Source organism: Mastomys coucha, unplaced genomic scaffold, assembly GCF_008632895.1.
Source record: "Mastomys coucha isolate ucsf_1 unplaced genomic scaffold, UCSF_Mcou_1 pScaffold6, whole genome shotgun sequence".
NCBI lineage: Eukaryota > Metazoa > Chordata > Mammalia > Rodentia > Muridae > Mastomys > Mastomys coucha.
In genome coordinates, this window is record NW_022196912.1 from 30,102,625 (window position 1) to 30,116,453 (window position 13,829).

Sequence of the window (13,829 nt, forward strand, 5' to 3'; positions counted from 1 at the left end):
CTGGGACAAACACTGTTCTGTACACATTAGAAAATTTCACTAAAATGACAAGACCGGAATGCGTAGATCGTTATTGGAACACACAGAGGTATTCCTTACTTCTCAGAGAACTTAACAAAGATCTAATAGATAGTAGATGTGGTATACAGGAATAAAATAAACCAGATTCACTAGTGAACTCATATCCTGGGGAAAACAGCCTTCCTAAAGGGTTTCTAATAATCAACAATTCAAAAGGACAAGAGAAGAAAACAAGGGCATATGGAAGTCAGAGAGGAGACGAAGTTCGCACTCTTTCTCTTGTGTTAACTTGTGATACTTAGATTCTACCAGTATGCAGTCCCAAGGTTATTCATTGGTTGGGGACAATAAGCTGAGGTCTGCATGCCACTAAGGTAGGGTGATCCTGAAAAGGCACTGAAGCCTGGGCATACTAACCGTGGCAGTCTTCTAGCCACAAATAGAAAAGTCTTTAACCATGACAGATAACTTTGCTTCTGTTTTGATCTTCATACTTAGAAGATTCTAAAAATAATAAAGTTAATATGCAGAAAGTTCAACATGTTCTCAGTGTTGTAGTTTGAATTTTAAGTGTACCCCAAAGTGGCATGTGTGCCAAATACTATCATAATATAAATATCATGGCTTGGTCCCCAGCTGGTAGATCCAGTCGATGGATACCCCATTCTTTGAGCAGCATGCCACCTTTACTTAGTATTTAAAAAGGACCCAGCAGAACTCCTTTGTCAAATGTAAATATTGAGGATAGTGTTAGCCAATCCAAGCCCAAGAATGTTGTATGAACAGGTTCTTGAAACACTAGATGCCTATCCCTCCAGACCATTTTCATTACTTCAGACAATCCAAGTGCTCTTACAAACTTGTTTCATGCCACTGAAGAAAAATAATTTAAGCCTGGCTTACCCCTGGCTCTCACCTAAAGCCAGTACCACCCCAAAATAGATTGCTGAAGAATTACACTCCAACCCAGCAGGGAGATTCTCTAAGAGGTCAGAAGAAATCTTCACAGTTGACATATATACTGTTGCATATACTTTATCTGAAGAAAAAGTTGTTTAAGTTGAATACATGAAGATTCATGGGTAATAGCTAATGGCTTCCAAGAGGCAGCAGGAATCCATAGAAGACAGTCTGAGAGCTATATTACATAGGGGTGTGAAGAAGAGGTTTCCAGATGAATTCTTGAATAATGATGCACAACAAAAACCTACTCTGTAGAATAAACTCTTAATTGTGTAAAAGCAAAATCTGTCCTTCAGGTATCATTCATGCCTCTACACCTGGCTCTTCAAAGCTTGTTCAATGAGATCATGAAGAAGGATCCTGTGTCGGGAACAAAGCCACACTTTCCTGCATCTTCTGACCAACTAAAATTCAGAGAACACTCATGGAAAATATACAAGCAAGGACTTTAAAGCAAATTAATTATGTTATACAATACACAGCTGAGCCATTTCAAAACATAATTTAAGACATTCTAGAACCAATGTTCTCTCCCTACAAGAGTCCTGAGGAACATCACTCATTATGCTATTGGAAGTATGTTGTGTTAACTCAGTTCAGACATCACATGCCATCTGAACCTCATGTAATCATGTCGAATTTGACAAATTTGGTTTTCCTTCTAATCAAGCACTAAGTCTATAAAATGAAAGGTTTAATTAAATTAGGTCTTTTCAAGTGTATTTTTTTTTTTAGCAAAAATTCATTTAAAGATAAAAATAGAGAGAAATCTATAAAATGGACTCATAGATATTCTAATAATCTCAAGTTTATAAAATTTAATTGTAAAATCATCAAATGAGAATGTAATCATTCTAATGAACACAACTTCACATAATGTGTCTTCATTATTGTATCCCATAGCACAATATTGAAAACATGAAGTTTACGCATCTCTAATTGCCTATCTCCTTCTACAATTGTGTGACAATCAACACAGGAAGACACAAATAAAACATATGAGGGAGTCTCCGTTAGGCACTCCATGAATTCATCAGACAGACTACTTTAAAACTTAGTATATATTTGAATATTTTTGTTTTAAAAAGTCAATTACATCTGTTTTTAATTAAATTCAAATACATAGTATTTTAATGATAAGTATTCAAAATATCATAATTATTGAAATCAAAGCATAGACATATATACATGTCTCAATTCTAACCAATCACAGTGCAAGCATTTATTCAGTTTGTGTACCGAGAACCCCTGGGGTCTATTGTATTGAGGAGTATAAGTTAAAGTCTATTCCCATTTTGCATTTCATGGACTTAATTTTAAAGCTTAAAGGAGCAAAGTGTTTCAGTGCATTAGTTTAACTGATTTTCACAATAATTTTTTCATTGTTCAGGTCTCCAAACTGAAGGTCAAGAGGTTCAGAAGCATCAGCCCACGTTTTCTGATGTTTGCTCCCGCAATATTATCACCCCCAGATTTGCTGCTATGTTACATGAGCCACATAATTCCTAAAAAGAGGAAGGAGAAGGAGGAGGAAGAGGAGGAGGAGGAGAAGAAGAAAGCTTAAAATAGAAAGCAAACCAAAGAAACAGGTTCAGCTTATTAATTCATCTTTTCAAAATGTAGGCTAACTCCGGTGAGACACTGCCCAAGAACCTGGCAAAGTCACTCTGTACTAAATCATTCAGATTCAGAGTGGATATTCATAGCTGGGAACTTCCTCTCAACTTCTGTATATATTCAAGTTGATTTCTAGGTTCTGGTTTTAAATCCAGTAGGAACAATTCAATATGCACTATTTCATCCTATGTGTTCACAAATTAGGGCTTCATTTTGTGAGTTTTTATGGTAATTTTGTCCCTAACAGAACATTTCACAATGTCTAGAGAAATATTTGGTTGCAATTGGGGTAAAGGAGACAGTGCCACTGACATATAGTGGGAGAGGCCAACAGTGATGCTGAGAAGAATGTCTATAAAAAGCATGTTATCCAGCCATGAAATACAATAATGCAGGGTTTAACAAAAGCAGAAATAAATTTCAAGTAGAAAATAATTAATATTTTTAAAACAATGTAAAAGGGAGGATGTTTTTCTAGTTTTTATTAAAGAAATTTTTCAAGAGACAAAACTCAGTGGTCTTATAGATGTATGCTTTTAAAATTATAGCAAAATGAAGCTATTTTTAAAATGCTAAGAATCAATTTAATATACTAGTGAAAAGATTTTCTGAAGTCTTTTCAGTTACTCTTGATTCCACTCTGTTGCACCTCACAATTTAGAAATCAGTCCCCCTTGTCTGTGTTGCTGTAACACTGATCTAATCAAAAGCCCCTTCCCTCTGCAATATTAGATTCCCACCCAGCCTTCCTTCATGTGTTACCCTGACCTGTAACAGTCCCAGGATTGTGAGAAGTGATCTCTTAATGACACACAAGCATGTAGTAACCATCCAGCTGAAAGCCATACAAGGTCCTCTGGTTTCACTGAGGGAGAAAAGGAGCTCTCAAAAGGCTGTGTGGCCCTATGGTTCAGTCAGGACCAGCACCACCCTGTCCAGATCTGGACATTGTGTTTTGTTCTTAATCTTTTTTCTTACTGTAGTCTGTCACCTCTGACTCTGCCACAGCTACATTTTCTTGGTCATTTTGTGAACATCCTTGCCTATGGGTGTCTTCAGAAGACAGCTCATCCACCCATCTCTCTCCAAGTTTTGGACAGAGTATTTCCTGCTAAATGAGGATTTCTTGCTAGAATGAGACCATTCTAACCAAAAATACTTTCTCTGTGAAAAAGTCCTTCCTAATCTCTTCTTCCTCCCCCGCCCTACCACCCGTGTGTGTGTCTGCCTCTTTGTCTTCATTTCTCTCTCTCTCTCTCTCTCTCTCTCTCTCTCTCTCTCTCTCTCCCTGATTATATTAATCTAGTTGTTCTTAAAGTCTTTTGGTCACATATTCTCTGGACACTCCAAAAACAAAGTATTAAGGCCATCAAATTGCTTTTGCATATGGAGCTGACACCTACCAACAATTAGAATAGAACTATAGTTTTGAAATATCAAGCAAGAAATTTAAAAATCACAATAAATTCAGTAAATTTTAACATAAATATTTTCAAGACAGATATTTTTCAAAATGAACAATGATAGGGAAGAGTGTCATAGCTCACAGCTTTGTACAAACTCACTTAATGTTTGGTGCTTAATTAAAATAGCTGCTCTCTCAAATCGGCTTCTATATTTGGTGTCTTGCAATAAATTTACTAGGTATATAAAGAAAATGTATCTACAGACATGGAGTAGGAGAAGAGAGGGACTGGAGCCTTCTTTGACAAGCACAAAAACTTATTAAGTAGTCATTTCTAAGCAGTTACTTATAATATACAAAATAAAAATATGGAGGAACCTTTGTACTCTGCTAATCAAAAATCTACTGGGCTTTCTTGACATTGAATTTTAAACTGTGAATTAGTTCACAAAACTTTATATTAATTTGTGTGAAAATATTGGTCTATCTACTTATACAGAACTAACATATCCAACAGCCCCATGATCAAACTAATTAATAGAGCCAACAATCTCATCAGAAAAATCATCAAATCATGACACAACACTAATTTTCTACTTCTCTAATTTTTGGCTTAGAACTTGAGTTTTATCACTGACAGATGCTGCCTGATGTTTTCCTTGAAGTGACAAGCTTGCTTCACCCAGCAAAATACCCAAAGGTAAATAATGATACCTTGTCGCATTTTTTGATGCAAAATACATTAGGGGAAAAACTAATTGTTTGTGACTCATAGACCTAAACCAAGTGCTCTACCTCAGACCAGGCATTGGCCTTTATAAATACTTTTCATCCCATCCCATCATATAAATATATGTGTATGTGTGTATATGTATGTATATATATGTGCATATGTGTGTGTGTGTGTGTGTGTGTGTGTGTGTGTGTGTGTGTGTATCCTCAAAGGTTAACCTGTAGCACCTTCGCTAATGCTCAACAAAGGGCAATGTTAAATATAATTGACACTATTTTACCACGTGTTTGGTAGTGAGGAATACAGTAGAGCTCGGTGCCCCTTCCTCAGTCAACATGAACTGCCAGTAACTTCACTCACCTTTGCTTCAGTATCACTGTGTCAGGCTAACACTGTAAAAATGGTACCAGGCTAAATCATAAAGCAGCGATATTTTTAATAAATGGCCCTGGAAAACAGTATATACTTATGAATGAACAAGAAATAAAGCAGGAGATGGAGGCTTGGTAGTTAAAAAACACCTTGTACTCTTCCAGAGGATTTGAGTTCAGTTCCCAGAATCCATACTGGGCACTCAGCTGCTTCTAATTCTCTGAAATCATCATGATGCCCTCTTCTGGCCTTTGTGTGAATACACACTCACATGCACACACCTTCACACAGATATACACACACACATAATTTAAATTGAAAAATAAAATAACTCTTTAAGAATGAAGTTGGACCCCTAGCTTGTACAACTTTTAAAGGCTAATTTAAACTGGATCAAAAACCTGCCTATAAGACTTAAATTTAAAGAAAAAGTGTAAGGATAAATGTTCAAAACTTAAATAATTAAGCCACGGCTTGGTTCCTTAAATATAACTCTGATCTTAATAACAAGGAAAAAAACAGATCATTTAGAAAATTATAAATAAAACGTTTGTTCACTAGAGGAAACTATAATAAGGTTTTAAAACTACTTAAAATAGGAGACAATGTCTGCAAGTACCTGATAAGGAACTTTATGCGCAATATAAACAGACATCACCTAAACTAAACAATGAGAAGACACATGGGGCAATTCAAAAATGGACAGATTTAATTAGACATGAGTTCAAAACATACCGAACACTGTTAGATAGCATTAGTAACTAAGGAGACACTAGTTAAATGGGTGGTGAGCTGCCAGAGAAGACCCACTAGGATGTCGAGAACCAAATAGTCTGAGAACAAGCTCGTGCAGATATAAGGGAACTAGAAGCCCCCGGCTCTGCTGACGGAACTGCAAACTGACACAATTTGGGAAACAAATTAGCAGCCCTTCAAACGCTTAAACAGCAATTTTACATCAAAATACATCACCAACAAAACCAAACTCAGATGTCCATACAAAGTCACGCCCACAAATATTCACGGAAACATAACATGGTATCTGAACGTAAAAGCTACCCTGAAGCCTACTGTGCTGAATGGACTAATGCAATGATTTTTGTCCTCGCAGTGGTCTATGATTCAGCCTTGAAAAATGATGAAACCTACACAAAGGATGAAGTCGCAGAAGAGAAACAAAAATTACATAGAAGTTTCCAGATGCTGAGCTGTAAAGATAACTAACCAATTCAGGGTACTGGTTGATCTTGCAAAGGACCTGGATTTAGTTTCCAGCACCTACAAGGCAGCTCACAGCCATCTGCAACTCCAGTTCCAGAAATCCAGTGCCCTCTTCTAGCTTCCACAGGCAGCAGGCATGCATTTAAATATGCCTGCAAGTAAAATGTCCATACATGTAATTCATTAATTAGTTTCATTGTGTTTATTATACTTATAGTACTATTCCCCTAAATACAGTCACATCCACGGGTACTAGAGCTAAGACATAGATATATCTTTTTAAAAAAACTTTTTTATTACTCTTATTTTTTTTTACACTCCAGTCATTACCTGCCTCCTGGTCCACTCTCCCACAGTTCCTCATCCCACTCCTCCTCCTCCTGTCTCCAAAAGGATAGCCCCATACCCACATCCCCACCCCCACTCTCTTACCCCCATCCCCTATCCCCAAACCCCAACTCCCACCAGACCTCCCCATTCCCTGGGGCCTCACGTTTCTCCAGGGCTAGGTGTGGCTTCTCTCACTGAGGCCAGGCCAGGCAGTCCTCTGCTGTGTATGTGGGGTGTGGGAGTGAGGGAGGAGTGGGGGGTGAGGCCTCAGACCAGTTTGTGTATGCTGCCTGGTTGATGGCTCAGTGTCTGAGAAATCTCAGGGGTCCAGGTTAGTTGAGATTGCTGATCTTCCTATGGGGTTGCCCTCCTCCTCAGCTTCTTCCAGCCATTCACTAATTCAACCACAGGGGTCCCCAACTTCAGTCAAAATTGTCCCCAACAGTGCTAAGAGCAAAATTCATAGCACTAAGTGCCCTCGTAAAGAAATTGGAGAGATTCTACACTAGTAATTTAACAGCACACCTGAAAGCCCTAGATCGAAAAGAAGCAAACACACCCAAGAGGACAGCAGGAAATAGTCAAACTCAGGGCCAAAATCAACCCAATAGAAACAAAGAGAACAGTACTGACACAGATATATCTTTTTAATGGAGACAATTTAACTTGTAAGACTACTCTATCAAAACTTATATGGGAAGTTGAGCCTTACACCACCATTTGTAAGATCTGGGATCTAGGCAACTAACTTTGCCTCCATTGGTGACTAAACAACTGCATAAAACACACTGTACAGTAGTGAAGGGTAACAGACTGAGGCTGCGTACATAGCTCATATCACAAGCACAGGAAGAAATGATGCAAGATTAGACCTACCACATGATGTCATATCAATCACAAGTGTTCAGATGCTGTGCTACCAGCTGCAAGACAAACACATAACCAGGCATGAAAACAGCACATGCTCAGTTCAGAGAGATAACAAATTAGGCAAAAGGGCACTAGTGGCTCTGGATGATGGTGGTGGGGCTACACTATTTTATGTTTGATATGGTTCCAATTTAAAAAAAAAATACCCATTAATTTTCCCATGGGTTATTTAAAACACAAGTTATTTTTTCTTTCAGAATTCTCTACTTCCTACTTTTTCTATAAATAACCATATATTTCTTCTCTAACAATGAAAACCCAACCTAAAATGAATCTGTTTTCAGAATATGGAAATAGGGAACCTTAGGAAAACATCCTCAACAATTCCAAGGAGAATGAACAATTCTATGCAAGACAGAAACTAAATCTATAAGGGAAATGGTGAGTGTGCACACTCCTATGGAGAGGAAAGATTACACAGGAATAAGTGGCAGGTTATTTTTAAAACTGTAGCAGGCAATAAAAACTAAAGTACTCCAATACCTGAGATGCATAAATTTTATAAGTTATTATGCCTCCTTCATCTATTGTGTATCAAAACTGTAAGTGGATGACTGCATCTAGACTAAGTAAGGATTTAGAAAGAAAAGATCTTGGGGTCCAGGTAGGATCATAATGTGTTATTTATCACCCTGTAAACTTAAAATATCTATTTAATATTAAAACACATCTTCTGATTATAATACATCACATTTTACTGCTAGAAGGATGCTAGCTGAGGATACTCTTTGCTACACTCTGCACTGAGGAAAAAGCTACCAACATAGTCAATGGGAATCGACAATGGCCTCGTTAATAGAGACAGACATTAATTGCTGTGAAGATGTCAAATTTATCAAGGCCAAACTCACTGGTAGAACTGATATAAACATAACTAATACTCTAGTATGCTTTTTATCAAAAATGGAATGTTCTACATATTGCATAGAAGCTCATAGTTTAAACAAACCAATAAAAATCTTGAAAATAAGCAAACTTGGAGAATTTTTAATACTGGTTCATCAAATAGTTCTCTACTCGAACCAGTAAGTAGTACAGACAAGGGAAAAAAAATTCATGGAAACAAATGAGAAAACCCAGAAATGATAACTACATATGTAAAGTCAATAAAGGAGGAAGCAATTTCTAACAGTCAACCTGAGCAATTAAAAACAATGCCACAGTGATCAAGGATTTGCCTTCGTGGTAGAGTACTTGCCTACCAAGTATCAAGCCTTGGTCAGAAAATAAGGGGCTAAAACAATTGGATAGCCACATACAAAGGAAAAAAATTCTCACCTCCTATCACAGGGCAACCTATTGTAGGACTCAAGGAAGTCAGTGAAAATAAAGCAGTAGACCTCCAAGCAACTTAGAGTGACCGATGAGCAAAAAGTAATGCCTCAAAGGTCTATTTAATATAAGCAAAGCTTTAATGGAAAAGTTTCCCCAACTGGAGCAGCTTTGGTGATATAAAGAAACGGTTGGATAATGAAGGTCAATACTAATGCTAATACTAATGAGAAGTGCATCTCATAAAGCATTTAAAGGATCAATATTTGCTACACTGGATAGCATTCTACCTCCTTAGATGGTTGCAAATATCCCTGGAAACAAGTATATAACTGGATAGCATTCTACCTCCTAAGATGGTTGCAAATATCCTGGAAACAAGACATACCGATGCTTTTTTAAAAAAGGAAGATTACATCACCAGAATTAATGAAAGAAAGCAAAACAAATTGGAAGCAAATTAAGAGCTATGCAAGAAAACCAAAAGTAGGCAGAAAGAGCCTACAATGAGGTCTAGAAAAAAAGAATGACTGCTTGCTGAAATCTGGGGGTGACTTAGATGACCAGACCTATATAAATCCTTTGCTTTACCAGAGGAGCCAAAGGTGGGATGTCTAGGTAATTTTACATAAAGAGCCAAAGAAGCTCCAAGCAAAGCCAGAAACACAAATTACAGCAACACAGAACAAAGAAGGAACCTGGAAAGAACCAGAGGATAGGTTAAAAATGAAAGGTTGAAAAATATGTGTGGGATCAACTTGAATCCCTAAACAAGTGGAGAACAAAAGTTCTAGAATTCAAGGAAAATGAAAGAGACATAAAGGTGCCCATGCAGCCTGCTAGAGTTTCCAGTGTCACCGAGACAAGCAAGTATTTGTTATGAGGATACCATCTACAACTGGGACAGTGAGAGGACCAAGCATAGAGAAGTAAGAAAGGACCCACATCAGAACAACAGAAGACAGAAACACAGTAGGTCTTCATCTTTGGGTTTCATCGGCTCTTTGTTTTCACTAAAGTAGGGCCACTTCAACGTCCCCCTGCGCAAAGAAAAGGTTTTATTTTATTCTTTATGTTATTTTCCAAAGGACAAAATATTTCTCACGTATGTTTCTGTCCCTGTTCAGATGATACAATTATGAAAAGGAAGATTCTTCATAAATGCCTTCATAATATGAAAGTGTATCAGCACAAACTTATTAAATGTGTACTGTATAATAATTACAAAAAGAAATCTAAATGGCCATTTTCACTATCCTTAGTTATGGAATAAATGCAAATCAAAAGTACATTTCAACTCCAACCCAGTCAGAATGGCAATTATCAGGAAATACTGAATAAATGATACCATGGAGCTCAGAGGCCGGCAATGTAAATTCATACACAGTTCTGAAGAACGTAAATTATTCCAGCTACTGTGGACATTACACTGCAGCTTCTTAACTGAAGGGCAACACGTGACCTGGCTGCACTGCTCCTGGCATGTGTCTACAGGAAGGAATCTAAGATAGTATTCCACATGGATATTTGCACATTTGCAGTTATTGCTCCATTATTCACAACAACCAAGATATGGAATCAGCCTACAGGTCCATCAACACACAAATGGGTAAGGAAAGTGTGGCACACATACATAGTGGAAGTTTATTCAGCCATAAAGAAAATGAAATTGTGTTATATGCAGGGAGATGGATAGAACTGGAAATTATTATGTTAAGTGAAATATGCCAGACACAGAAAATCATTGCATATTTTGTCTCATATATACCACTTAAGTCCAAAAAGAACAAGAAAGCAGGAAGAGACTGTTTGGTGAGAGAAAGCAGACCAGTGACAAGGGAGAGAGAGGAGAAAGTGATGGGCAGGCAATTATGACCAATATATGTGATATTCATGCAGGAAAATATCACAATTAAACTCACCATTTTCTACAATTAATTTAAGATAATAAGAAACTAAAAGAGAATTAAAGACGATACAGCCATTAAAATAAGAAATTAAAATGAGTTTTCAATAAGCAAGACTATAAGAGAAAAATAAATAGAATAGAATGGACAAAATTTTAGCTGTCATTATATATTACAAAAGATATACATGGCTAAAAGTGTAGAGTGTGTGCCTAGCATGCATAAAGCAGTGGGTTCAAGCCTCATTACAGAGTAAACAAGACATGGTGATACATATCTATAATCCTAACTTTTGGGAGTTGAAGATGGGAGAATCCTAAGAAAGGGTATAAGGGCATCCAAGGCCCATAGCAAACTCAAGTCCTGCCTGGGATACAGAAAAGCCTGCCTCAAAAGAGAAGCACACACTCACCACCCCCACATGTATATGTATACATGCACATATGTGTGTACATATATATATATGTATTTATTCATGTGTGTGTATATATGTATATATGTGTATATGTTTGTGTTTTGTATGTATATGTGTACATATATATGTATTTATTCATGTGTATGTATATATGTATATATGTATATATGTGTATATGTTTGTGTTTTGTATGTATATGTGTACATATATGTATGTGTATACATGTATTAACTCATATATGCACAAACCAAAAACTGATGCATTATAAAAAGATGTTCACTGCTCGTTTCTCTATAGAAAATCAAATTAAATACCACCACAATAATATTCCATGCCCTATAGAATGGTTGCCAGGCAAGCACAGGTAATAGGGTGGAATAATAACTGGAACCCTCATTGACTGTGCATGGTCATAAAATGCTGGAACCATTCAAAGCTTGATGGTTTTATTTTTAAAAGTTAAATATGTATGTTCCTTTGCCTCAGCCAATTCACTCCTACATATGAAAATGAAATCAAAGGGATTAAAAACATGTAAAGACACTTTGTAAAAGCCAAAAAAATGACGTAAATACAAATGTCAAAAGTGAGAGAATGCTAGTGTCATTTAAAAGAGAGGAGATGCACACAGCAGAGGCATAGTGGGCATTCTACTTTATACAACAATGGAGACGCAATGTTACGTAGACCACAGCATGGATGAGCCAGAAAAAAAGTTCCGAATAAAAACAGCAGGCAGAAAACATCCACGAGCACATAAAAGTCCAATAAATAAATAAATAAATAAATAAATAAATAAATAAATAAATAAATAAATAAATAAATGCAAACGCAGACTGCCCTGGGAGAAAGCTTCCAGCCACTGCTGAGCAGAAGGGTGGGTAGAATGGTGCCTCGTCAAAGGAAACCTGGTTTAGGGGATATGTTTATTATTCTGTTGATTACAGCGTTTTTATGGTATGCACATGTTTTCGAGTGTCATCAAATTTTATACCTCAAATATGCGCAGTTCTCTGTGGTTCAGTTGTACTCTAGGAAGGCTGTAAAGCATGGACACTTGAGATGGTAAGCGCCGCCTGAATGTTTATTAATGGTGGGCTAGCGGAAAGACAACAGTCTGTTTTGTTCTAATTACTAAATATATAGTGAACAAGTTTTAACTGACTTATGAAAAGACTTTAGATTCCTCCTTCGGTTTGGGAAAAATTTCCCATGTCAATGTATAGAGAACAGTAACATATTATCCTAGACAGGAATACCCGTTTGCATGCAGAGAGAAGAGTGCATAGTATCATTAACATTCAACTAAGGCATGAAATTTAAAAAGCCCAAGGCAGTCTCATTTTACTCTCTGGTTTAGTAGACATGCTGTAATAATGGGCTTGCTTGTTTTTAATTCCAAAGTGGGCAGGGGATGGTTGGGAGGGGGCTATATTTTTGAAATGTGTATTGGTTACGATTAAATAACTTAAAAAGAAATGATAAAAACCCTCAAACAGTACTTCATACACTCATTCTCCCTGTGTCTTTGAATCCCACACCTTAAGAAAGGACTTGAGAGCAGAGTTGGTGGGGAATAGGCCCCAGAGAGACTGCAACCACCGTTGGCGGCAGAAGGGTAAAGGACCTACAGGGATCTCTGGACTGTGGAAGGCCGTTGCCCCCGGAAGCTAAAAGACACAGGATTGGGGGGGGGGGCGGGGCAGGGCAGAAAGAGAAAAAAGAGGCAAGGCACAGGCTGACCATGAGTAGAAACTAAACTTACCAACAACCACAGTGCAGGCCAGGCCCCTGTTTTGGGAACACCACCAGGGACCAAGATGGCAGCGAGCTCTGGGCTTGCTCGTGCCCTTTGTGACCTACCCGAGGATGCCCAGTTGCTGAACCTGTGGCCACGTGCAAAGAAGGAGGCTGACAAGCTGCACGAGGGAGGATTCATCTCACCGGCTGCATACACAGTGGAGGTTGCCCTGAGCTGTCTGAACTCCAAATGGGCATCCTTAAGCCTTGTGACTCAGGAGTAAGGATGGACTGGTAGGTTGTACAGTCTAGGCATAGCTTATGTGGGTGTGTCACACCCCTGTGGTGAAAGGGGTATCACTTTGGGTCTCTTTTTGCCTAATAGTTGATCAAGAAGATTAGTGGAAAGAGTAACTGCTATCGATTTATACATTTCTCTAGGTTTTTATTTTATCAGCATAGTTTTCATAATTTCGTTATTTATTCTAATGTGTGTGACTGTTTCCAACTTTATTCTGTATTTTGTTTGTATCATGTCCCTTTTTATTGACACATGCTTGTTACTATCTTTTGGTTAATCTCTCTGTTTCCCATTTCATGTTTCTTTCCTTGGCTATCATTGCCTTTTTCCATTTCTTTGAATTTGTTCAATAGTTTGGTTTTATCTGTTTCAATTGAATTTTTATTTTCATCTTTTTTGTTTCCTGAAAAATGTATTTAACAAATTTCCTTTGGGGGGTGGTGGGTAGTTGTTAGATTTCTTTTTCTTTTTTCTTTTTTGTTATTGGATATTTTATTTATTTACATTGCAAATTTTATCCCCTTTCCTAGTCTCCCCTCCGGAAACCCCCTATACCATCCCCCCCTCTCTGATTCTATGAAGGTGCTTTCTCTCTCTCTCTC

At 37.5% G+C, this 13,829-nt stretch overlaps 1 protein-coding gene and 1 long non-coding RNA gene across 11 annotated transcripts in view; one reads left to right on the top strand and one right to left on the bottom strand.

Annotated features, from left to right (window-relative positions):
* Positions 1-13,829, bottom strand: part of Tdrd15 (tudor domain containing 15) — a 50,256-nt gene that overhangs the window by 17,834 nt on the left and 18,593 nt on the right. For 4 of the 10 annotated variants that reach the window (XR_004114411.1, XR_004114412.1, XM_031356722.1 and 1 more), the window contains exon 1: positions 12,952-13,055. The exons of 4 other annotated variants lie outside the window; for them this stretch is intronic. The gene's annotated coding sequence lies outside the window, so the exon portion shown is untranslated. Of the gene's footprint in view, positions 1-6,336; positions 6,453-7,538; positions 7,586-12,951; positions 13,056-13,829 lie in introns of those variants that run through there. 2 more of the 10 variants (XM_031356728.1, XM_031356727.1) reach the window with 2 other exon arrangements.
* The window catches only part of LOC116080354, a 50,949-nt gene continuing 50,153 nt past the window's right edge, over positions 13,034-13,829 (top strand). The window contains exon 1 of the long non-coding RNA XR_004114416.1: positions 13,034-13,220. This is a non-coding gene — a long non-coding RNA (uncharacterized LOC116080354). The remainder of the gene's footprint in view (positions 13,221-13,829) is intronic.